Source organism: Amblyomma mixtum, chromosome 7, assembly GCF_055824585.1.
Source record: "Amblyomma mixtum isolate Tamu chromosome 7, ASM5582458v1, whole genome shotgun sequence".
NCBI lineage: Eukaryota > Metazoa > Arthropoda > Arachnida > Ixodida > Ixodidae > Amblyomma > Amblyomma mixtum.
The window spans coordinates 71,728,794-71,755,059 of NC_143018.1; the positions used below are offsets into that span (position 1 = coordinate 71,728,794).

Below are 26,266 nucleotides of genomic sequence, written 5' to 3' on the forward strand. Positions count from 1 at the left end.
AGAGGCCGGTCTTTACACCCTTTTTCATCGAAAAAAAAAAGAATGGGGTGAATGTGTATCTTCATATAATAATAAGGGAGTAATAATTACTAATTGGCAGCCACCCGAGCGCAACCAACGGTTACAAAGGGAAGCTATACAGATTTCGCAGAAACTAAGGAAAATGCGTCCTATAGTTCGGGGATCGAACCCGAGACCACCGCCTGTCCGAGGCAGTCGCTCTACCGACTAAGCTATTCAGTACGGCTTAAAACCTCAAATGCATATCGTCTGCTCAAAAAGAATAGACATAATACTATTTCCATCATTTTAACCAAGTTGGTCTTATAGTTTGTGAATTCCTTTCAGTTGAGTTTTTGGCGGCTGTTTTGCAGGGGAAGAACTTCCAAGTTATTTTAGAGGCAGTAATTCCCCCTAATAAGGAATGCATTCCTTTCCTAGGATTTCATTGTGGCGTGGTTATCATTTTTGCCCTATTGCTTTGTTTGCTCGTGTTATGTTCAAATCTGAGCGCACGCATATCTGTCATATCTGTTCGTGCGTGTTGGGCGGCAATCTCAAAGTATCGTAAAGTTTGAAATTTATCCATATATTTAAATGCAACCATACAATCCGTTGCCTTTCGCTCTGGGTATAAAATAATCTCGAGTTGTGTTTGATTTGCATTAGAAATTTGGAGTAAAGCAGCGCAATTTCCAGAGTTAGTGTTTAGTTTTTTAAAAGATAATCAAGTAATTGCTGCATTCTACCTCAGATTATTGTTTTCAAGCGGGTGGTAAAGATAGTGAAGAAAAAAAAAAGTATCCCAGGGAACTTTGGAAGAAACATTTTTTTTTTTTTTTCACGCGAAACTCAATACCCTCTTTATCTGCCAGAGCGCGCGTCCTTGGCCCCGCCACCGCGGTCTGCCGCATAGCAATATATCCTCGTGCTCTGCTTGCCTTTAATTTACTCCCTCCCTTCTTTCCGAGAAGTTTTCGCGACCGTTAAAAATAAGCGACCGAAACAAAAACAACACCAGCAAAGTGTGGAAATCCGTAGACGGCTGGTAATCTGTTCTAGACTCTGGTCTCTGGCCAGGCTTCAGTTGATCCTTGATCGATCTGTTCCATCCTTCGATCCCCGCCTTCGTGCCAACCTCATCCCACTCCGCGCTTAGCTCCGGCCGTCCGTGGCTGGCAGCCGCGTCTCGCCGCTTCTTTTTTTTCTCTCTCTCTCTCTTTTTTTTTGCATGGTATACGGTTTCTTTTCGCTTCGGTTCTCTTCCTCCCTTGTGCTCGCGGAGGCCGGCAGAGGGGGCGATAATTCGTCCTCGGGGGTCGAGGCCGTTGTTGCATCAGTCTTGCGAGTGTGTACGTGTGTGTAGAGTGGTGTATGTGTGTGTGTGTGTGTCGTAACAGCTGGCCGCGCATATACGAAGAGCACTATAATGTCGCGCGCGCGCGCCTGTGGTGGACAGGTCGTTAAAGTTCTCGCTGGGCATGGTGGAGCATTTCGCTTGCCGCAATACTCATGGTGAGCTTCTCTCCGTGGTTGTGTAACTTTTTTCTTACTTCGAGCACTCGCGTTGTAGATGTACTCTCACACATTCTTACTTTTTGCTTATTTTTATGGTGGCGTAGGGGAGCTCGGTTCATTTACTCCTCGTACACACATTAAGTGGACTTGAAAGCGCTGTAGTGTTCCGAGCTTGCACTTCCCACCCGTGATTCCCCTTATCGTGGGCGATAAGTCCATGAGCGCGAAAGGAAGAAAGGCAATCTGATAATTTCGCGGTGGCCCTGTACGGATTAGCCTATGCGGCGGATTAGCGGAAAGAAGAAAAACTACCAAAACGCTATGTTGAGTGAGTAGGTTCCTATACGGTCAGTGTAAAAGGCAGAAAAAACGATTCCCCCTGACTTGTCGGTGCGTTTTTTTTTTGCTTGCGCGCTTCTATGCATTTTAAAGCTAATTTTAAAGCTAATAATTCACTCTGAGGAGCCAGCCTTAAAAACACACTTTACTGACGCAGGCTAGTTGTGGCTCCTGGTGTCTATACTTGAAGGCGCGCACGACTCGCGAAAATTCAAGGTCACATGGCCCAAGCGACCGCATACAAAGCATGCTAGAAGCAACCGCTTGATTTGACTGTTTTTGTTTTAACGATAGATAATGAGAGGCTTATGGTTAATCGTTCTTTATATGCCAAGCCATCGCTGGGCTACGAAGCATGCCTGTGGGGAAGGTCTCCTGATCAATTTCACTCATCCTCGTTGGAAATCTCGCCTGATTCCAAAAATAAATGCGACCTCAGCGGACGTGATCGAACCCTCGACCGCGCACTCGGCAGTCATATACGCCATGGCCGCTTACCCACTACGGCGATCGATGAAAAGCTTGTGAAGGGTACGGATTTCATCCCCGACAGAAATGTAAATATGCTTTGGAGAGTGTTCTAGTTAAAGAACGTGGAAGGCTGATTCTGTCTCTATTAATACTAATTGCGACGCACTTGCTAATTACTTACAAAGCAGTCGGCGCGAACACAAGAGCAGCTGAACCAATGCGACGGATCAATATAGCACTCTGCAGTGCTATCAAGCTCAGTCTCCTACTGCCGTTGGTTCGATTTTTGCGGATTCGTTATGCAACCGCATCGCCGATATGCTCTCACCCCTCTTGTTTCGCGCGATCCCTCTCCAGCGTGCAGCGAGTGGTTAACCGTCCGGCCCAGTTTCTGTTGCGTCACAGAGAGGGGCGACGGTTCAGTATACAAAAAAAAGGCGGCGCAAACGGAAGCGCACTCTACAGCCTGCTCTCTGGTTGCTCTTTCGTTAGCGCATTCTCTTCCTGCCTAGCCTCAGCTGCCTTCGTCTCGCTAATCGATCCGCGCTGTGTGTACGATGCCGCCGTCGCCCCGCGTCGATCCGCCCCGGTGCTGAGGCGGCGCCAGAAATCTATGCAGAGAGGGAAAAGGAGGGAAAGGGAACAGTGTAGAGGTGAGAGGGATCTCTCTCTCTCATGTGCGTCCTCTATGCCTCGGATCTTGCTGGAGTTTCCGTTCTCTGCTGTTTCTGTCTCCACTCTCCAGAGAGATTTTGGAGAGCGCGCGCGCGCGTGTGTGGGAGCGTCTTCTTCGTTCCCCCTCCCCCCCATCCGCTAGATCTCTCCGCGTGTCTTCTTCTTCGCTGCGTGAAGCCCCGCTGCTTTCCAACGGGACCGCAGTTACTTCGTAATGTCGGCGACGCCGGCGGCGGCCTTGGCAACAGCGCGGACCGCGGTCTGCGCGAGAAGCCGTTGCTGTGCGCGCGATGCGTGATTTATGAGCGACACGCCTGACCGGAGGCGGCGGCGGCAGCGACTAGGGAGGCGCCTAATTCTTCGCGAAAAAAGACTCCCCTTCCCCGGGTGTTTTGTTTTTTTTTTTTTTTTGGTGTGTGTGTGTGTGGGGGGGGGGGGGGACATACCTCGCTCGCTTGTTAGAGGGGCGGAGTGTACGGTTTGGTCAGTGAGAAGGAAGTAGTTAAAAGGCCAGCACTTTCGGTCTTTCCTCGAGTTTCCCCGACGGCGCCGTCTGTGCAGGCCTGGGCTTGACGGCGAATGGGAACTGGGTCGATTTCGAGGCCCATTGGTGTGGCGGCGATGGCGCTAATGTATCCACGATTAATTAATCGCGTTGTAAATGAATCTCCGCTCCGTGTTCAGCTTGAGACGCCGACGTTTAACGGTGCCGGGTGGAAGTGTGGCTGGAGTAAGTTCCGTAAGCTCGCAGAGGTCCCACCGAAACATTCCTACTGTTTTGGTTGTTCGTCCCTAATCCATTGCGCAGCTATTACGACAAAGAAGCCGTTACAGTATGTAATGGATGGTTAAGGAGGCAGCAGTGTTGGTTAAGTGACAAAACACGAGCTTGTTATATGTCATATTTAGGTTAGGTTAGGTTAGGTTAGGTTAGGTTAGGTTAGGGCGGCACAACGTCAGGTTGGCGGTTGAGATTAGGAAGTTTCCGAAATTAAGCTAGGCGCAGCTGGCACAAGACCGGGTTAATTGGAGAGATACGGTAGGGTTCTCTGCCCTGCAGTGGATGGCGTAATTGGGTTGACGTTGCTGCTGATGATGATTACCGCCACTGCTGGCAGCCAAGACGCATCGACGCTGAGCATCGGATCTGAGGTCGACGTGTTGTAGAGAAGCAAAGAAGTGCTTCGAACGCTATGCGAAATGAGTCGGGTAGTAATGCCATCGCTCCGTATCCGCCGTTATTGCACAAATCGGTCGCTCTCGAATGCATATTGCCTTTTTCTTGTCTCCTACACCCTATACATGCTGCAACGCTTTTTCCGACGGCGTCAAGTTCCATTGCTCGCCGCGGCGAAATGGCGTTGCCGAGCTGTGTTTGCCCAAGCGGATCAAACTGACAAAGGGAGGACGACACGGCAAGCTGTTCTATGCGATCCGCGGTGTCTGATGTCGCGTCTCATCTTTGCATTTCTTTTGCCTTGGGACGCATTTCGCAGTGCGTTTCCCGGAATGCTACTCGCGGAAGGGGAAAGAGAGGGATCGTAGTGCGCAACGGTTGTATCCTGAAAAAAGTTCCCCGTTCTTGGGGTTTCCGAACGATACCCGCATTTGTGGAAGCTGGTTGTTCTTCATTGTACTCGATGCGTCTGTGGCATCAGTATGTCCTCACAGGTTCGTCCGATGCCCATCGCGAAATGATTTGTAAGTTTTATGCGTGATTTGTGCTTTTGCATGCGCAACTGAGTGGGATGACCTTAACTGCTCTTCTTTCACTTTTGGTTATCATGTTCGATTGAATTGGGGCCTGCACGCTGCGATGACCTGGTAATAATCGTCACTGTGTTCGCATCAAAATTCAGGTGTGTACTTCCACAGTACATATACTAAAATTGGAACGATACAGAGAAGATTAGCATGGCCCCTGCGCAAGGATGACACGCAAAATCGACCCGCCGCGGTGGCTCAGTGTTTACGGCGCTCGGCTGCTGGCCGACGCTGGTTCGATCCCGGCCGCGGTGGCTGAATTTCGATGGAGGCGAAATCCTAGTGCTGTGCGATGTCAGTGCACGTTAAAGAACCCCAGGTGGTCGAAATTTCCGGAGCCCTTCACTACGGCGTCCCTCATAGCCTGAGTCGCTTTGGGACGTTAAACCCCATGTCAAGGACAACGGCCGTTGTCCTGTGTCTTTCTCTTCTTGTGTTTCCGTCTTTTTCGGCTGGTTTTCTCCCTTGACATGCTATACCAACAGGCCCACCATTCTGCCCTGCTCCTGTTAAACCCCATAAACCAAACCAAATAGACAGATCATAGTGCGCGACGGTTGTATCATGAAAAAAAGTTTCCGAAACGACACGTACCCGCATTTGTGGAAGCTGATTGTTCTTCCTTGTACTCGATGCATCTGTGGTACCAATAAGTCCTCACAGGTTCATCCCATGCCCACCGCCAAATCATTTGTATGTTTTATGCGTGGTTAGTGCTTTTGCGTGCGTAACTGATGGGTATAACCTTCACTACACGTCTTTTACCTTCGGTTATCGTATCCGAGTGAATTAGGACCTGCACGCTGCGGTGACCTCGCAATAATCGTCAGTGCGTTCGCGTCCACAAATTCGGGGCCCTGCGGATAGCGACCGTTTTGAACTCTATACGCGTATCCTAAAGATAAAAGAAAAAAGGTGAGGGGATGTTTTTTTTTTTTTTTTTTTTGGGGGGGGGGGGGGGGAATTTGGGTTCGAACACCAAGTCGAACACCGAATTATGAATAGCTTTTTTTTTAGAGTCAAGAGAGAACGACGGAGTGTGGGGAAACGTGGACGTAATATATTCTCCTAAGCATGTAATGCTATTGACAGCTTTAACGTACAAGCAAACAAACAAAAGGCGCACTCAGGTGAACAGCGTTTAAGCCAGCGACACGCTTAACGTCGCCAAAAGGATGGATAACTGAACGAGTACATTTCCAGTCGTAATGAGTGTAATGCGCAACCAGACAAGGCAGAATGGGGTCCACAATTTTTGTGACCGTGACAGCAACGGTGGTGTAACAGAGGGACTGTGCGCCACTCTGCAGACTGAAAAATTGGCCGTATTCCGTGGCATTGAGAATCATTTGAACTAGGAACTGTTGGCAGAAGTAAAAAAAAAAAAATATCACACACTATACTGTCGAGCCCACTTATGACGTCCGCATTTACAACGAACACTCGCTTATTAGGAACGAGGGCAGTGATACCGCCTTAATATTCATCAGGGAAATGGGACTGGGTGTCAGACAGGACGAACAGCCGTGGCGTAGACTCGGCACCGCAGTCGAAAAACTCGCTCTTCCTGTATGCGCCGAGATTTGAAGAGCGTCTCCGAGCTTTCGTGGCACCCACCTCCCCACTCCCCCTTCTTCCGCAAGAGAACGTGGGTACACAAATAAGCAACAAAATTAGAAGGACGCTGTGATGATCTGAAGTGTGCGAGGCGAAAGCCTTTTCGCGCCTATTTGACGGCCTCTGGATGGCTAATGACTAATTACTAATTATTGACTGCTTAATGGTTACGACTTACTGTGCCACGATGAACTCAAGTGATTTTTGGTTGAGGCGTATTACATACACCACTGAGACGTCATCAGGATGATTGACAACTATTATGTCTTATTTATATTTTTTTTTTTTTGATGCAATGTTTTTCTCCATGTATTTTGTACAGCCGTGATAATTTGTAATCAGCTTTTAGAACGTAAAAGTGTTTGATCCTACGCATTTTTGTTTTTTTTCTAGCTACTGTTGTACATATTTATTGTTCCCCCCTTACACAATGCCTCCCTGTAGGCCTGTAAGGTATTTTTAAATAAATAAATAAATATATAGTGTGACAGTTTTCGTGGACAGACGGACAACGATGAGCCATGAGAGGCTCGACAAAACGGCGCAGTTTTTCCAAACGCTGTCATAAAAAACGAATGCCTCGAAAGCTGTGGCTGCTTGTTGACGACTAGGACCTCGGCGAGGAACATACGTTTGACAGTTCTGGAGAACGTGGAAATCGCCGCGTATTGTAACGAAGTTTTCTAAGAAATGAATGCCAGTTTCGTGGGCCTTCGTATTTCTGGCTGCAAGATAGGAAGTCCGCTCACTTCGAACCTCAGATACAACGAACGCAATCCGCGTGACCGTCGGGTTCGTTATGAGCGGGCTCGACTGTATTCGTAATCGTTGGATATATATATGTAAGATTGGTGAGGCTCGACCGATGGGTTTGCGGGCTCGACTGTATACGTAAACGGTGGATGTATGTCAGACTGGTGATCTCGGCCGATGGGTTTGCGGTCGCAATATGTTTAGGGCGCCCAAGTACCTCGTCATAATGCGAATATTCACACGTCCCAAGTACCCAGTTCGAACCATTGGGTAGTCTTCGATTCTCGTTTTAAATCCAGAATCTCTTCTGCGCTTGCAACTGGTGGCTTGCAACGCGCGGTGGCGTTGGTTTTTTTTTTTTTTTTTTGACGGCCGAGCAGGCGCGATGCCGAAGAGGGGGAGGGGGAGACAGAAACGAGCGGTCTCGTGATCCTGGGAAGCGTTGCCGGGCGCCGCGTAACGACCTTTCCCTCCTTCTTTCGCCCTCTCCACCTCCCTTCCCTGTGCAGAGCAGGCTTTGGCTGTGCACTGCTCGAGGCGTGTCTGGCGTCTGCTGGCCTTGACCTTGAGAGCGCTGCTGCTGCTGAGTGTGATATGGAGGATGGAAGGGGGGGGGGGGGGTCGGAAGGGTTTTCAGAAAGCGAAAGGGGAGCCACGAGGGCAAGCGTTGTGTCACGTGACCTGCTCCGCCGTGGTTGTGGGCGTAGAGCGAAGAAAATGGCTGAAAACTGTACCCGCGACTGAACTTTGAAGGCTTTTGCGGCGCGAAATTACATCGCACGCACGAGGGAGGCGTTTAACGGACGTGTCAGTCGTGTTTGTAACTTAAATTATTCATCGTACGCGCGCTCTCTTCACACTTTGTGCTCCCAGTTTCACTGTTTAGTCGTTTAGCGCCGCATTGCGCTTTTTGTTCGGCGTGCATTGTGGCATATAGGCTCGTGGGGAGAGGAGAGTTCAGGTCGATAAGGCATACCGTTCGAGCGCCGAATTTTACCGAATATTAGTTCCTCTATACCTCTTCGCGGTTATTGCTCAACTCCTTTGCGGTTATTGCTCATGCCCGTTCCGACCTCTGCGGCCTCGTTTCTCTCTATAGAGGCGGAATGCGGCTGCGGGGTCTCCGAACAGAACCTCTCCGAACAGAACCTCTCCGAACAGAACCTCTCCGAACAGAACCTCTCCGAACAGAACCTCTCCGAACAGAACCTCTCCGAACAGAACCTCGCCGGACAGAGGCTCGCCAATTTTGAGCCGGCCTCGGTCGCTGCCTTCTTTCTCGGCTGCGGACGAAAGCACCTCACCGAGGTTTATAACTACGACGTTAGTTTGATAGTTTATCTTAGGTATGGTTAGGATTGAGGCTTTAGGTGGGACTTTAACAGTTAACTGTTAACAGTAAGCGAATGAATGCTTGATAAATTTATCGGGGATTCACTAGGGTTTGGTTAGGTGGGGTTTGAGGGTTAGCTTTGTAGTTAGGTTACGTTTTAAGTGCACGAGTTAAAGTCAAAGGTTAAGAGTTAGCAGTGAACTTCGTGAGTTCGAGGTAGTTTACCGTAGTTATGATAGGTAGCTCAGGTTAGTTCATGGTAGTGTACCGTAGGCACCTCGTCGTGTTGTTTGCCTCTCTGTCCGGCCGGGGATGTAGCTAATGTTTCGGTCGTCAACATGGTATGCGAATTTCTTGGGAAACATGCGTCATAGAAACCACGCACGGAAACAGTGGCTGCTTGCACTGTGTTGTGACGTGGGTGAATACCGCCCCCCTCCCTCCCCCATAACAACGCTGTAACGGCAAAACAAAAAACAAAAAAAAAACAGTGCGCCAAGAGAAAATATTCCTTCGGAGCGCGGTCCGCGGATCGTCTGAGCGAAAACAGGTCAGCCTGCCATTTTATTACTTAATATGGGGCCATTACTCTGCGACGCGGCTGCCCGGTTGGCAGAGCGCCCTTTTAAGTGAAGGCGATGGAGTCTGATTGGCGAGATCGGCCTCGCTCCGTTTTTTTTTTTTTTCCTTTCAGGCCCCCAAGGGATTCGGGCACGCCGTTCATGCACTGTAAACAGGTGTAAGTCCACCGGATGTTTATATGCGGGGGAAAAAAGAAATATTTTGGCATCGTTAAGCAAGCCAGTCTCAAAATGCCTGCAAGTATTAGGGGACTTAATTGCATGCTCCATCAACTGGTGTAACAGCGCCATAGCGATTATAATGGAATTAAGTGGGCGCAAACTAAACGAGGCACAAAGAAAAAGAAGACTCAGGACACGCGCCTTTCTCACAACTGGTATATTGGGTAAAAACAAACAAACAAGTGTTTGCTTAAATACAGCGACAGAACAACCAAAGAACAGAAAAAAAAACTAAAGGTAATGAATTCTACTGCGCAATACAAAAAAAAAAAAGAATTAAGATCTCCGGACATATCCTATTTCCTTTCTTGTCAGCGATATCGATGGCGTGCTTACACTATTACCATATGAGGCGATGTAGAGTGCTTCCATCACCTCTCTGGTGAGTTGACGCGGGTGACGAAACAAAACTGTTTCCTGAAACAACGTATCGTAATTGTGTAAGCATGCCATCGATATCACGGCCAAAAAAAAAAGGGTATCTCCGGAATCTTAATTTTCGTTTTTGCTTTTGTGCAGTAGAATTGATTACCTTTTTTTTGGGGGGGGGGGGGGGGGGGGGGGGGAGTATGGACTTTGGTAGTTGCACTGCTGTATTTAAGCAAGCGCGCTTTTTTCCCGAAAAAAAAAAAAACACCTGTGAGAACGGCGCGCGTCATGTCTTCTTTTTCTTTATGTCTCGTTTAGTTCGCGCCCACTCAATTCCATCATAAGCGGCCTCCAACTAGCCCATTAACTTTCGATCTTCCACATTCCACATTGTGTGGCTTGTTAAGTGCAGCCAACTTTCCAGCTGAAGATATGATGAACTCTGATTCTGTCCCTTCCGAAGGGAAAAGAACAGTAGCGCAACCAAGACGAACACAAGAGAGGACCACACAGGGCTAGCGGTAAACTTCATCTAGCTTTATTCACTAACAGTGCAGCAAATATAAGGAAAACCAGGACACGTGTAGAGAGATACCAGTTACAACACTGTCTACAGAACCGTTCAAGATACGCCTTTTCCGAATTGAAGAGGCTCACCGACGTATCGCTAACACAAGATACACCTCTCTTCCTTATATGAAATGCTTCCAATTTATTTATTTTTTTATTTAGAAATACTGTCAACCCTCAGTTGAGGGTCATAACAGGGAGGGATGTTACATATACGTTCATACAAGATACAGCCAGATACACAAAGAAATATGCACATGCACTGCAGTGTCCTACGGATACAACACAAGATACGATATGCAGACTGTAAGACATGTATTCAAATGTTCAACCAGCTGCCGCACGCACACAAACAGAAAAAAGGAAAAGGAGAGAAAAAAAGAGAAAAGAAAAACACTTTACTATATCCACATGGCACAGTTTTAGTAAAGAACCTTGATTCCATTTGTAAATAACGCAGTATCAGAACTGCGAACAATTTCTGCAGGCAGCTTATTCCACAGCTCTATTGACTCTGGGAAGAACGAACAACGAAAGGCATTGGTTCGGGAAAAGTACGGTTTAATCACTATGATTTAAGCGGGAGCTCAGTCTGCCTGGAGGTTTTAAATACAAATCTTTATCAATTTTTAGTTTTTAGTTCGCCGTGAATTATTTGAAATATTTGAAATAGTTCCCTTGCCCTTGTGTCTTTGCTTTTACCTAAAATCTTTATCTTTATATCTGCTGCGCTTTATCTTTATATTTGCTGCGCTGTTAGTGAATAAAGTTAGATGAAGTTTAGCGCTAGTCCTGTGTGGTCCTCTCTTGTGTTCGTCTTGGTTGCGCTACTGTTCTTTTCTTACAGCATGCACCATCTAGCCCAACAAACTGTTCTTCTTCCGAAGGTACTTCCACGGATATACTAGAACCCCGTTGCACGGCTTAGAGACCCCTCCTTTTGTCATAGGCTGTACTCGTTTAGGCACGAGGACGAATTCGTGTTAAAATTTGTTGGGGCATTTGCGTGACAGCCGTTAGTGAAACGCTTCTGGCCCAGGTCCAACTAAACAACATTGTCTTTTGAAGGCAGATATACCGGGTGTCCCAGCTAAATGTAACCAACCTTTTAAAAAAGACGAAGTGCCCTAGCCCAGTGAAACCAACTGAAGGTCGTTCAGAGTCGCATGGCCTAGTCTCGAGTATTTTTTTTCCATTCTCCAAAGTTAATTGTTTAGTTAAGCTTAATTAGCTAACTTTTTAATTATTGACTTCGGGAAAAACTTGTCAATGAAAATGTTTTAGATCGCCTCGAAAAACCGCTAGTAGTGCTGTTTCCATCACGGTACGATTTACGTAGCTTCATTTATTGGCCTTAAAAGAAAGTTATCACGTGACCAGCTGCTCGCTCGCTTCTCTGCCCCAATGTGCACCCAAAGTCTCATCGAGGAGAGGACTTCAGGAAAATATGATTTTATTCTCTAAGGTGCATCTTGGGGCGTTGAAGTGGCACAGTTGTCACGTGGAAGCTTTTTTTTATTGTCCGAATTACGGTTAAAGGCCGGTAAAAAAAACTACTTTACGCAAATAGTACGTTGCTGCAAATGTTTCAGTCAGCTGTTTCTCAAAGCGATCTACAACTTTTCCATTGACACTTTGTTCATCAAGTCAATAATTAAAAAGTTAGCTAATTAAGCTTCACTAATTACTTAACCTTGAAAAGCGAAAAAATACTGCAGACTAGGTCACACGACTCTAGAGAACCTTCATTTGGTTTCAGACGGCTAGGGCATCCCGTGTGTTTTAAAAGCTTGGTTACATTTAGCTGGGACACCCGGTATATGCAGCGGAGTTCCTAGTTTCGGCGTACCACTGCGATACCGATTCCTTTTGCTGTGGAGATAGTCCGTCATGCAGACGTGGCCGCGGAGGAAAAAAGAAAGTAATCGCGAGCTGGCAGTGTTTGGTTACGCGCGGCGATGTTGAGTAAGGCAGGAATTTATATTGCTCTGCGGACTCCGCAGAGGCAGTCTCCCAAGCTCTTCCCGGGACCGAACAGCCCCTTATTCGGGGGCTTTAATACACGAACAAAACAGGCGCGAAAGATAGAGAGCCCGTCATCTTGCTGGCAAAGGGCAGCGGGGCTTATCGCCTCCTCAGCGGGACCTTTTCGAGCGGTCGGTCCGCCGTCCGCATATCTTCTTTCTTTCTTTCTTTCTTTCTTTCTTTCTTTCTTTCTTTCTTTCTTTCTTTCTTTCTTTCTTTCTTTCTTTCTTTCTTTCTTTCTTTCTTTCTTTCTTTCTTTCTTTCTTTCTTTCTTTCTTTCTTTCTTTCTTTCTTTCTTTCTTTCTTTCTTTCTTTCTTTCTTTCTTTCTTTCTTTCTTTCTTTCTTTCTTTCTTTCTTTCTTTCTTTCTTTCTTTCTTTCTTCCTGCTGAAGGGAAAAATCCATCTTGGTAGTACGGCTATTCTCGGCGCTTGGGTCTCAGTGCAGTTGTTGGAGGGAACAGTGTGGAGACGAAGTAAAGAGGAGACATTGCCGCGATGGTACGATGCTTTCGCAAAAAAAAAAAAAAAAATCTAAAGAACGCTAGAGTAAGTGCATACATATACTGGCACTTCGCGCGCATCATTTCGCTTCAGTCTTTTGGAGCGAGAACTCTACTGCTCCCGTTCTTCAAGGTCACGTCGGTGTGCGAAACGACCTTGGGAGGCAGCGGAATGCAAGATAAAAACAATGAAATAAAAATCCAAGCAGTTATAAAACGAAATATTAAATAATAAAAATAAAATAAATTTTAAAAACAACATAAAAGCAAGGAATTGCAGAAACGAATGTGTAAAGAATTGCAGAGCGAATTCCAGAAAGAAATGTGTAAACAATTGCAGGAAGAATTGCAGAGAGGAATGTGTAAAGAACTGCAGAAAGAATTGCAGGAAAGTAGCTTTGGTCCTGCATTAAGGGTCGGCAGAATTGCGACGAACCCGCGTCAATTTTTTTTTTTTTTTTGCTGTTCCTTCGCCAGGAAGGGTTGCTCCGTACACAAAAGACGAGCCTGTAAGCTGAACAGACCGACTATATCCGGCTCTGAATTTCCTTACATTGCCGATCCGACGTCAGACCGGCTGTAACCGCCCCTAATCTGCCACATGTATTCGTGATGGAGATGTTCTCGCGGCGCGAAATAAACGGGGTTGCGGAAAGGGAACAAGCACAACACATGGTCGCCAACTGGCTTCAGCCCTTATTCTGATTAAATAGCAAACTATTTAAAAAAAAGAACAGTAGTTGCTAACACTGGGCTACGGACCGCGGATTCCTCTATTACTCCGCTGGCCGATCGCAACAGTAAACGAAGTCAGCTTTGTAATGTTTGACTATGTTACTCAAGCCAGGTAGCAAAGCTCCAGAGCTTATCATTTTTTTCTTGTGGTAAGCTTCTTATTTAGGTATATAAGAGAAGTTTCAACAACGGACTACTTTTTCGTCGTGGAGGAATTCTGTACGGCGGTCCTGATTGTCGGCGGAGCTTCACTGCATACTTAAAAATGCACTGAAGAGGAATCTGCACTCGTCTTTTTGCCGCGAGAACTCGATCTACACGTTCCGAGCGTTCTTAGAAACCTCAAATTATTGCCCTGTGCGGCCGATTTCCCTAATTTAGAGAGAGAGAGAGAGAGAGAGGGAAAGGCAGGGATGTCCCTAATTTAAATGGGATTAAACGTCCCGGCTCCCGCTTTCTTTTTTAATTCCCCGTAGACGGTGGGAGGAGTCAACCCTTGCAACCAGTCCCGTGGCGGCTCGCCGCTCGGCCATCGGCGGAGTGATACGTAGGGATCGCCGAAAGCAAAGAGTCCACGCGTATTCTTATTTCCGTGGGCTTAATTTGCAGCTATGTGGTCTCTGACTAGATCTATTTATTCACGGAAACCTAAAAAACAAAATAAAAGCGAAAGCAGAGCCGCCAGGCATGGACTGCCTGAAAGACACTCCATGCGTTGGTCGACTCCTCCCACCGTATGCGGGGAATTGAAAAAAAAACAAAAAACAAAAAAAGGCGGGAGCCGGACGTTAACCCGATTTAAATTAGGGGAATCGGCCGCACAGGGCAATGATGCGCGGTTTCTAAGAATGCTCGGAAAGTGCAGATCGAGTTCCCGCGGCAAAAAAGACGAGTTCATATTCCTCTTCAGTTCACCTTTGAGTTGTATCCGACTAATATCTATAAGTTATAAGCGGGCCTAACTGCCTTATATTGCGATCAAACGACATGCACTAAGCGGGAAAGAAAGCAGGAGCCTTGCGTTCGCAGCTTCCATGGAAATTCCAGCGTTTTACGATTTCTTAGCTTCGTTGTATTCACCAGCGACGTCCGCGGAATTACTGTCCTTCGTTTCACGACTGGTCAATCCTCGATTACAGCAGCTGTTCTTGCTACAATCTTGCCCTTATAAGCTTATCCTTCTGTAATTTGTCTATCACGGACCATAGTTCGATGCTTGTATGCCGTTACAGTATATACTTTCGATCTGAATAATTTATACAAGTATGAACGTGACATGTGTCGCGTTGTTTTTTTTGTTTTTTTTTCTTTCAACTTGCTTGCTGCGCCGCATTCTGCCATTATTATGAAGTTCCTGGCAGGCTTCCCTATCACACCTTCTTGGCGCCTGTAGAGCTCGCCCCCTAAGGGCATATAGAAGTCGGCGCAGGGCAAAAAGGAAAACAAAAAAGCATATAGAAAGGAAGCTATTCCAGGAAAGGCAGATAAAAAAGAAACAGATAAAACACACGAGTGTCGCGGGGCGCGGTCCCTGGAGAGGCCTGGACGTTTTATCTCGATCGGTTTACATTGCCAGCGTCCTTGAGATGCGTTGCGGAAGCATATGTGTGTAGTGCTTCTCTGTGTGCCTGGCTAGCCGCTCTGCCCGGCGCGCGCCGCGGGCGAGCCTCAGGGGGGGGGGGGGGGGGGGGAGGAGGAGGAGGAGGAGGAGGAGGAGGAGGAGGAGGAGGAGGAGGAGAAGAAGAAGAAGAAGAAGAAGAAGAAGAAGAAGAAGAAGAAGAAAAGGAGCGGAGGCTTGGAATTTCGCAATCTGAGCAGAGCGGAGCAAAGAAAAAAAGATAGAAAATGTCAGGCAAGGAATCGGGAACATAAAAAGAGAAATGCCGCAGTTTCGCCCTTTGGCCAAACGCTGTAGCGAGAAGCAAAGTGCTCGCTGAAGACTCGGCGCCGAGCCAAAGCATGGTGCTGGCCGAGCGCGCGCCTGCCGGCGTGAAAGCGCAGTGCCTCTGGGGAGGAGGGGGGGGGGGGGGGGGGGGGGATTTTGCGGTATTTATAACTCACCGCTGTGCTGACGCTGCCTGTCGTTTACAGCGTGCTACACGCACACACACAGACGTGGCTCGTCGGGCAGTGTTGCCTGTCCGCGGGCGGTGTTGGAATGCGTTGCACCGCAGGCCGATACTATCGTGGTATACTTAGTATACTCAAGGCTGTTCCAGCTTGCATACCGTGTTTTCGCGCATATAAGGTGGACCGCCTTGTTTGGCGCGCTCTTGAAAGAACAGTGAATAAGAAGGAAGTGGGGGTGGACGTTATGTCATTCTGCGGACGTTGGTAATGTGTCACCTGATGCGTACTACCGAAGAAAAGAGGAAAACAGTAAATGCCGTTGTCACTAGCCACAGGGTCTTTACTTAGTTACAAGTACAAGTTGGGTACTAATTGGCGGCATTAATGATCATTTGAGGTTGCGGTCGATTGCTAAAAAACTTTTGCTTAGACATTTTAGAGCAGCAGAAGACGCTGTTGAAATATATTTTGTAATGTTGAGGCCTGAAAAGGCCCCGGCTATGTACTTTTATATTATTAAATGAAAATGTAGTAAGGAGTTGGTGAATAAACTATTAGAATTCTACTTACCAGCTATGGCAGCTAATTCTGACCGATTACTAGCAACCCTTTGGTACCCTGATATCAGTGGTATTGTGAATCGGGAACTAATGTGTGCCGCTTCATTCGCTGTTTCTGCCGTCGCGCTTATTCTTTGATATATTCTCCCAAAATTAAACACGGCTCCTGTTATCGTGATAATTGAAGCTGCGGATATGGGACTGTCCCCTTTCATCCACCACTTCCTGCATTGTCCCGCTAGCAGGGTCATGAGAATCGCCCGACGCCATTGGCTGGAAGTGGGGTCCTTTGACGGGGAAAAGCCGCTGCGTTCTTGAGTTGTAACCGACTGTACCTGTGTTTGTTACCCGCTGTGGTGTCTCGCGGATTATTCGATAGCGGCTGTGGCGCTTCTGCTTCGATGGAGGCGAACAGAAAACGCCCGTGTACTACTGCGCGATGTCAGCGCGTGCGCACGCTAAAACCCCACGTGGTTCTAATCAATCCTGAGCTCTCCACTACAGCGTCCCTCATAACACGTGTGTCACTTCGGGACGTTAAACCCCACAATGCGCAAGGTATCGCTTCTGTTATTTTTTCAGGAATGCAGTGCTAATTATAAGTCAGTGTAAGCCTGGTGCGCTTATCCTCAAGCGTTTTCGGAAGCCTGTTTTGTGCCCCCAATACGCTTTGAAGCTTATGCCACGTGGGCTCAACGAATTGCACTTTGGTTAATCCAGCCGCGCGCTCTCGGAGCTTTTTTTGTTGTTGTTGTTGAGTCGTAAGCTTTTAAGCCTCTTTCGTGACAGCGTAACTATAATGAGATTTGCCTTTTAACCTCGTTTGTGATCATAGTTGAACTTTGGCTTCGCATAGCCCGCTGCGAATGCTCTTATACGTTCTATGTCTAACCATATAGCAGGGAGACTAACCTCGAAATGAGCACCCGTGCTGGAACTTTCCCCCTTAACCGCATTCCGTCGTCACCGTGCCATGCAGCCCGCGTTCAGCGGATATTCACTTGGTAATGGGAAAAACACTGTCCTTATTGACGACCAGTGCGCGTGAGATGATTGAAGAGGGGTCATGGCAGCCCGGGAGTCAGAGTTAATCGGATTCTCTATTACCGCGCGTGTCAGTGCTTTCTTTCTTTCTTTCTTTCTTTCTTTCTTTCTTTCTTTCTTTCTTTCTTTCTTTCTTTCTTTCTTTCTTTCTTTCTTTCTTTCTTTCTTTCTTTCTTTCTTTCTTTCTTTCTTTCTTTCTTTCTTTTCTTCCTTTCTTTCTTTCTTTCAGTATTTCTGTGGTCTCTTTCTTCTTTCCTTTTTACTCTCTCCCTTCCTTCCTTCCTTTACTTCTTTCTTTCCTTCTTTCTTTCTTTCTTTCTTTCTTTTCTTCCTTTCTTTCCTTCTTTCTTTCTTTCTTTCTTTCTTTTCTTCCTTTCTTTCCTTCTTTCTTTCTTTCTTTCTTTCTTTTCTTTCTTTCTTTCCTTCTTTCTTTCTTTCTTTCTTTCTTTCTTTCAGTATTTCTGTGGTCTTTCTTCTTTCCTTTTTACTCTCTCCCTTCCTTCCTTCCTTTACTTCTTTCTTTCCTTCTTTCTTTCTTTCTTTTCTTCCTTTCTCTCCTTCTTTCCTTCTTTCTTTCTTTCTTTCTTTCTTTCTTTTCTTCCTTTCTTTCCTTCTTTCTTTCTTTCTTTCAGTATTTCTGTGGTCTCTTTCTTCTTTCCTTTTTACTCTCTCCCTTCCTTCCTTCCTTTACTTCTTTCTTTCCTTCTTTCTTCTCTTCGACCTTCCTTTCTTTCAGTATTTCTGTCGTTCTCTCTTTCTTTCCTTCCTCCTTTCTTCCGTTCTTTCTTTCTTCCTTTCTCTCTTTATTTCTTTCTTTCTTCGTGTATTTCTTTCTCTATAATTTCTGTTATATTTCGTATAAGTCGACACTCTCATAAGGGCAACTTGGGGACATCGGTTATTGTAATACAGAATATACGGTCCTCCGGAAACTGAAACTGCGCTCCTCGCACACAGTGCGTACTTATCACATGTATAAGCCGAAGCGGCGCAGTCACTGAGGAAAGCGCAGAACTCGTTAAACGGTCCCCCGCGGTGACGTCTCCCTAATGGTCGGCTGCCGTGACTCGACGTGGCATTTTTCGGCGAGACACTCGAATCGTCGCATTTTTATCCGTCCCGTATGGATGGCTTCCTTCGGGGGATGCTTGCTACTTAACGATTGATAGTTCTTAGAGTTATTCGTGTGCAGCCCAGACGAGGAGGAAAAAAAAAAAGAAAGGAAAAGGCCGGGTGTTAGAGACATATATATTTCATCTGCAGCACATCGCTCAGGCGTGCTGCACTCTAAACACATATACGCCTATATAGGAGTTAAAAGGGAGTAAGTTGTCCTCCAGTTCACTCCCTTTCATAAAATGGAGCATGCTAGAGGACAGTTTATTCCCTCTTCACTCCTTTCTGTATAGGCGGTGTATAGGCGGTGATGCATTGGAAGGTGTATAGGCAGAAACCACTAACCCGGGCTACGAAAGGAAAATGAATGGGCGAATACGCAGGGGGGTGATTAGGCAGGCATTCTGAGGTAATGAATGGGCGTTTACTAGCGTCAGGGGAAGTCATATAACAGCTACAACGGTGTCCATGACGGACAAGTTTAATTGGAGCAATGTGCGTGAGGCCTTTGTCCTGCAGTGGGCGTAATCAGGCTGATGATGACTCAAACTTCAGTGATTACTTCTAACGCTTGTCTTATATCGGACCGCATACAATAACGAGTGTATCGGATTAACGCGTGCATGTTATTATTTCGTCTATTCATTCATTTCTATAATCAAGCCAGAAGTACGAAATTTTCTGTGCTTGCTGCTTTCACTGTAATGCATGAAGTATCCTTTCGGCTACGTGTTCCATTTTATTCAGTGCAACTTGTTTTTTATTTGTTTATTTTTTGTCGCAGAAATGTTGATAGCTGCGGAGCACCATTTCAGAAGTTGCGTTAATTATCTGACCGGGCGGGTATACTTTGTTCGAGCTGTTACCTATAGCATGTTCAGATTTACTTTCCAATTCCGCAGTTGAACACACTGCTTAGAAGGCGAGGACATATTAACAGACACGGTAAAAAATCGACTGTTTGTGTCCTGTAGCCCATGCGTTCAGTTATTCTGCGTCGAACGCCACGCGAGGTATTCCACCATAGGTTATATTTCATAAGATATTCACGGGCGTGCATCTTGCGAAGAAAGCTGCACGCGTTTTCAAACGGCGATATCGCCGTAAGGACGCTTCTACCGTGTTTATGCTACGCAAAAGTTTTTACTTCACAGTGTACCATCTTTCGTTGGTGCGTGAAAAGGGCGTCGTGCCTGCTCGCTATACAGTATATAGGATCAAACGCCGAGCGCACTAAGTCGGGTTGCACGTGTTTGCCGAAGCTTCAGCGCTCGTCATACACGTGTACAGGTGTACAAGTCGTCTCACTGTTGAACCGCCTGGACTGCCAGCGACGCCGGCAACAATGAGCAATCTGATCGGAGGATAACCTTGTCACGGGGCATCATATCGGTCGATGTGGTCGCGTGGCTCTGTGGCTGCGTATAGGCTTGTTTCTTTCTCATGTATATAGTATTCGCTGCTTTTATCAACACGCGCTTGGCTGCGCATAACGCTACGGTGAGCGCATCGTGGCGTATAGGTTATCTCTCGTTATCCCTCGTTGGGATGGAGATTTGGTGTCGTCTCTCTGCACACGCGTTCACCTTGAGTGGCGACCGTGAAAGAAGTCGCGAGGGTTCGACGTCCGCTTTGTTGCCTCTCCGGTGTATGTATCCGAGCATGAAAGCGGTGCTGTTGAACGGCAAGTAAGCAGAAATAAAAAAAAAGGCCATTGTTGAACGCTGCTCAGAGTCCTTCTTTTGTATTGTAAACTGTGAGCGGCTGAGCGAATTGTAGGCAGGTTGTACGCAGTACACTGTAATAATTAACAGCGCAATGCAAAGCAGCTAGTTCTTACCGACTAGGTTTCTTTATGGAGCACACCTTTATAGAATCCGAAGGAAGCACAGCTGTCGCTTAGTTTTCGCTAGGGAAGAAAGGGGTGACACTGTCTGGTAGCTTTTACACAGCTAGCTGTACGAGAAACTTTCTCCGAGTATCCCCCCCCCCCCCCCCAACTTTCCTTGGGAGTTTTTCTTAAGCCTTTCTCAGAAATTCTGCTCCGGAGTCTTGACAGGGAGTTTCTCATGGGAGGCTTTGCTGGGGAATTTTTCGTAGGAAATTTTTCTCAGGAGTCTGTCGTAGGAAATTTTTCTCGGGAATTCATCGTGTGGAGTATTGCTCGGGAATTTTTCGTGGGAGTTTACCGAGGGCGCCCCACTTGCAGTCACGTGGTCTCAGCAGGCCTGCCAGTGCGCGGTTATAAGGAGCGGCACAGCCCCAGATAGCAAGTCTGGGAGCTTTCATATCCCTCAGTGCCATCGTTTCGTTTGCCTTGAGCGGTCAGTATATATGTTTGAGTCACCCGGCATCTCTTGCCGGTTTCTCCCGTGCAAGTCCATCTCTGCGAGCCGCTAGTGTTCAGCTCGAATTGTTGTCCAAAGATGCCGGTTTAGTGGCAAGCTTGTCTGCTGGCCGTTTTCGCCGTCGGAACTGACCTCCCTGTACCCTAGACGTCGCTCCGATCTGCTTGTTACAAAGCCAGGCCTGTATGTACTAAAACCGAGCGAGCAGCACATTCCAGCTGGGTACAGCAGAGATATAGAAGGACCGCACTCTACATAGTCTAGGGCAGAAAGCGTGCAGGTGGCCCTGATTGTCCTCTATCCGCGACAGCGTGTTAGTTAGGCCCATGTAAGTGTAGACACAGCCCGCGTAGTGGCGCCGCCAACCGCAGTGATCACGGCTTTTGTGACTACGCAGTCTACCACCGTGGGAAGCAGCTGTGGAGGTCGGTGCCGGAGCTCGAAAAAAAAAAAAAGAGCCTGGTATCCGAATCAGCTGCATGCCTTTGTCGTGTCTCACGCGCTTCTTTGAATTTCTGCTGCCTGTAGCGGCCGCGTAGTTCATTACACTTTCCTTCGTTTTTCGGGTTTTGTATCGAAGATTGTTTCGTAGTTTTTTGTTGTTGTTGGGGTTGTTTTACGTTATTTCCGGGGCGTATGCGGTGTACACTTCAGGTCACTTCCTGGGTGTGCCTCTCACGAGCCTCAAAAGCCAAGGCACAACCGGCGAGTTTTGTACAAGGCTGTCTGGCTGCACTCGTGTTGGCAGAAGAGGCGTTCACCACGTCCCCGAGCACTTTTCTCCGCTTGGGAGACGTGTGTGTGTGCGGCCGTCGCCGTTTCCCAGCCGACCTGTGCATAGGCTGGCTCCGCCGGAAGCCATGCTCGATCGCCCGCGGGAGGCCTGGAGAGCGCCCAAGGCCCGTGGATATATCGAGATGGGGGCGAGCGAAAAATAGAGGCGCGAACGCTGCCTGCAATGGGGGAAGGGGGGGAAAGGGAAGGAAGGAACAACAGAATTGAAGGTTCGCGGAGAGGCGCAGGCTGTTGCTCCCGACGGAGGAGGGGGAGGGAGAGCGGTTGTAAACACTGGAGGCTCCTTGACACACATGGACCTCCTTACCCGTCCCCCCCCCCCCCCTCTCTTCTTTCGTGTCGCTTTTGCTCGTCGCCAGCTAAAGGCTTGCTTGCTTACCTCTGCCGTCGCATCGAGGTGCCCCTGTCAGTGTGGCTAAAAAAAGGAAAGGCAAATTGGCCTGAGGAAAACATAACGCAGGTACAGTCGGATACAACTCGAGAACAAAGCGGCGAATGCCCTTCAAAGGAAGTCCTCCAGCCAAAGGCGCCGACCGGTCCTCACGACGTCTGGCTTAATCCGCTTGTACAGTCGGGGACAAAAGTCTCCGGACCACGTGTTCCTCTAATGAGGCCGATAGCTCTGCTATTAGTCGGCGGCTGGAGACCACACTTGTGGAGGTAAAAGTTAAATTTTCGTTCTTTCATCTCCACAAGTGCGGCCTCCAGTCGCTGTCTGATAGTAGAGCTATAAGCTTCGTTTGAGGAACACGTGGTCCGGAGACTTTTGTCCCCGACTGTACCTGGTACGCCGGATTCACGGGGGGCTGGCAGGCGGAAGGAAATAGTCACGGCTTAATCGGATTAACCGCGGTGTCGTGAAAATCGGTCGACGCCATTGGCGGAAGGGCTTCCTTCGAGGGGCATCTGAAGTTTCGTTATTGAGTTGTATCCCGACTATAGCAGCACTCGGAAGAACTAGTCGCTGGCCTGCAGTTACTGTTTGCCGCTCGACGTATAGCCCAGCATGTTGGGACGAGCACGTTGTTCGTTGTTCGTCTTCAGCACGGTGTGGTCTTCAGTGATGAACTTCTTTCCGCTGGTTCCAGCCATGTACGAACTGGCTCAGCAGCTGACGGCTAAGTGAACCGTTTCTCATCGTCACATGGAGGAACTATAGAACACACGGAGGAGCTATAGAACTCGTACAACTGTTATACCAGGACTTTCGATCGCGATCGAGTCGATATAGATCGAACTCAACGCAGATGCGCCGTTTCTGCACGGCCAATTAAATCGCAATCGAGCCTAAATCCTGCTCCACCCGAAGGGGTCTCCTTAAGCGGGATCGACATTTTCGATCCCGGTCGAGAGCTGCTGCCCTCGTGTTCAGGAGACAGTCATATGCGAAGTAAACAAATTAAAAGTGCGGAAATATACTTTGTAAAAGCTAGCTATAAAATTTAAGCAAAAAATATTTTATTCAGTGCAGTCTAATTCCCGAAGTCATGATGCAACCTGCTGTGGCTGTGTTTCAGCCACGAGATTTTTCTAGCAGGAATGTTGTTATTTACTTCTTTTTTTCGATTACAGAACCATTTGTTTGCCACCGTTTGTACAGCTGAGTGTCGATGCAGCGCCACCGGGGATTTAGCACTCTAGCTGAGCTATAGGGATCCAGTGTTCGCCTGTACTGTACCAGCGCTGCGTATGGATCGCGCTTGGAACTTCAGTGTGGATCGGCCTCGATCAGGATTGGTAGTGCCCGTGCTTATAGTTCGGTATTAGCGCAGTATTAGGCAACAGACTAAGGTTGTGCTAGAGACAAGAAACTGTGACAAGCACATTGTTCCTCGTCTTAGTGTGCGGTAAGATACATACGTTCGGAAATCGTGGTGATTGCGTACTGACAGCAGAAAGAGGAGAAACTTAACCGCCAGGCTCAGGCCCTGTTTTAGTCGCAAGTCATGCCAAGCCCCGCTCGAAGTCGGTCGTTTTCCCCTTTGCTCTTTGTCTTCTCCCTGCGCCATCGAAACTTACTCTTGGTGCGGTGTAGCTGGAGTTCACTGTAGCGGTGGTCCACCCGAAAGGCGCCGCGGCGCGCGTGCTGAATCGGGTTTTATAGGAGCCAAGCTGTCACGTGACCCGGTCAGTCACGTGACGCATCCATAAAAGCGCCCCTTGTGATGTCTTTGAAATTACAGGCGTCTAAAGAGTCAACATACTTTGGTTTACTTTCTCTCTCTCATCTACGCAAGCTGACCTGATTCACCCGGAGGCGCTCTAATGGGCCTCCACCAGTACGACCGCTGTTCTTGGTCAACGTAGCGTTTGCAGAGAGGAAGAAGACCTGAAGCGGAAGAAACGGGGCCGCGGGAACAAATGCGAAGGATGGTTTAATAGTGGTAGAGGGAAAGGCGAATGAAACGACGAATACGGCCAGAGTCTGAGAAGCGGAAGGTGTTTAAAAAAAAAAAAAAACGAGAAATAAAGTGAACGGGCGGGAGGCCAAGTACGTAGATTCCCGCAGTCCACGTGAAGGGGCGAAGTAAACAGCAGGAAGGACGCCAATGCGAACTCCGTGAAAGCGAGCCATTTCGCCGCCGTCCTACCGTCCTCTGGAGGCATCGACGCTTGTTTACACTGGAACGAGAGTCGGTCGACGGCGAAGAAAGGGATGCGAGCGTCTGGGACGCAGACGGCGAGCGTCTGATGAGGGCCACTGCGAGGCGTCGTGAGAGGCGGGCAAACGGTCCTCCGCCGCCATCGAAGGGGTCCGAGAGGGGGAAAGCATGACGGGCCTCGGCGCTTGGCTGTCTCTCCTTTCTTTCTTTTTATTTTTCTCAGCCGAGGAGAACGGCTTCAGTTCTTCGACCTGTCCTTGAAAGGCTTCTGCGAGAGAGCACTGGCGCAGCCGTTCCCCTGGCCTCGCTTCGCCGTCGGCGAGGGCGCGTACACGTGCGCGTATTATACATTTACGACGCGGGAATGGGATTAGTGCGTCTCGTCGGAACGTCGTTGTTTTCGCCCAGGTTGTGTCTTTTTTTGTCTTTGTTTTTGGCAGCTTAGAGTGACGGGGGGCGGGACCGGGAGACAGGAAGGGTCGTATCAGGGTCATATGATGGACTCGCGATGCATGCCATATTGTATAAATGACTGGCTGTAAATACCTTTTATTTAAATGCACAAATGCGATACAGAGGGCTTGCGCGCCAGGATTTCGCGGCAGCGGATTTGCGTCCGCACTGCCGAACCCACGAACGATGCTCTTTCGGCCGGGAAATGCGGGCCCGAGCTCTCGGCTTATCGGTGAAGAGCACCCCGGTGTCCTTTTGAGTGCACACTGCATGCATGAAGTTGAGGAAGGCGTATTGTCCGTGCTATGGAAATGGGTTAAGAAAAAGAGGAATGGAACCTCTGCATGTAGAGTACGCGTGCGTTTCTGTGGGACAGACGAAAGGCGGAGTAATGCGTCACCAATTGCAAGCGCAGCCGGTGGCTATGCAGTTGTGCAAAAGGTACTAACAGCGCTTCTCGGGTGCACGGCATTTCTCAGTTGTTTCTGTATCTTTATTCCTCCTCCTCCTTCGCAAATTCGTGTTCAGCCAGCGCCATAGCTAGGCAAAGGAATACGGGCTGGGGTGTATTTGGCGGGCACACTCAAACCACGCGCATGCAGCTTACCGGCGCTTCGCAAAAGACACACAAGAAGCGTGTGCTGCCAGCATGCATCCGCCTCCTCCGCACGGTGTCGCTTGCTGTTCGGGTGTGCTGTTCGAACGCCAACTGCGGCCGTAAACAGTTGCGTATCTTGGACGAATCAGGCGAGATCCGTCGCCGAACGCGCTGTTCGTTGAAGTTTGTGGTGAGTCTGAACGAGAACAGTCTGGTGCACCACTGCGCCAGGAGAGGTATGAGGACTCCGAGGGATCTATAAATATTAACTGTAGAATGACTCTCTGCGTATACACTCTTTCGCTTCCTTGCTTTTTGTCAGCTCCGCCTTCGATTCGGCATAGGCGCGGGCATGGCTCATTTAGTCGTCAATGATGATGTCACAAGCCGCTAAGGCCAATGGTAGAGAAAGGCGCAGGTATTATTTCCGGGCCAGGAACTGCGCGCGAGTATTGTATGCCAAGAATGTTCACTAAATTTCGTCTTCTGGGCTGCAAATTTTGGTTTTATAATGTGATTAACCGGAAGATGCTGAGGCGAAGTGAAAGTATGCGGAATGCCCTCTCTTCTCCCCCTCTTCCCCGACAACGACGACGAAGTTCTACAACGGCGCTCTATCCCTAATAAAAATGGTCTATAGACAGTCTAATGACTTCTTATAGACTCTACTCCCTTCCTATAGATATTTCTTTTTGTTTATTTATAGTCTATGGACTGTCTGTAGACAGAAGTCTACTAAGAGTGTATGGCCATATATCTATAGACTGTTTTCTAGGATTTGTCTATAGAGTTCATAGACTTTATAGACAGAAGTCTATGGACAGTTTATAGACTGTCTAAGCGATTTTTTCTAATGGTAGACTGCATACAGCCGTATACCAATGAAAGTGGCTGCTTTGCTGCACCAACCTGCCAGCCTAGAACTCGCCTCACCGCGAGCGTTCGGCTGTTTCCTCAATATTGCGGAAATGATGAAAGATCCGGCGGTCACCAATGCAGTGCGCTTTTGGCGTCGTCGAGAACCGCTCTCGCTCTTCGACGATGACACGTAGAGACCCATGGACAAGGGTGAGCACCGCCACTGGTGGCCACTGTATATGAAAAAGGGAAGAGAAAATGGTCCAAAGCTTGCTTTTGAATCTGAGGTGCTGTCATATCTTAACAAAAATGTCGTATAGTAATCCAGGAGCCAAAGCTTATTATTGA

The 26,266-nt window shown here is 48.0% G+C and overlaps 1 protein-coding gene and 1 pseudogene across 1 annotated transcript in view; both read left to right on the forward strand.

Moving 5' to 3' along the window:
- LOC149336440 (CDK5 and ABL1 enzyme substrate 2) overlaps positions 1-26,266 on the forward strand; it is a 133,587-nt gene that overhangs the window by 11,192 nt on the left and 96,129 nt on the right. The gene's annotated exons all lie outside the window — the stretch shown is intronic.
- On the forward strand, positions 4,867-4,951 carry LOC149336441 (U6 spliceosomal RNA; annotated as a pseudogene).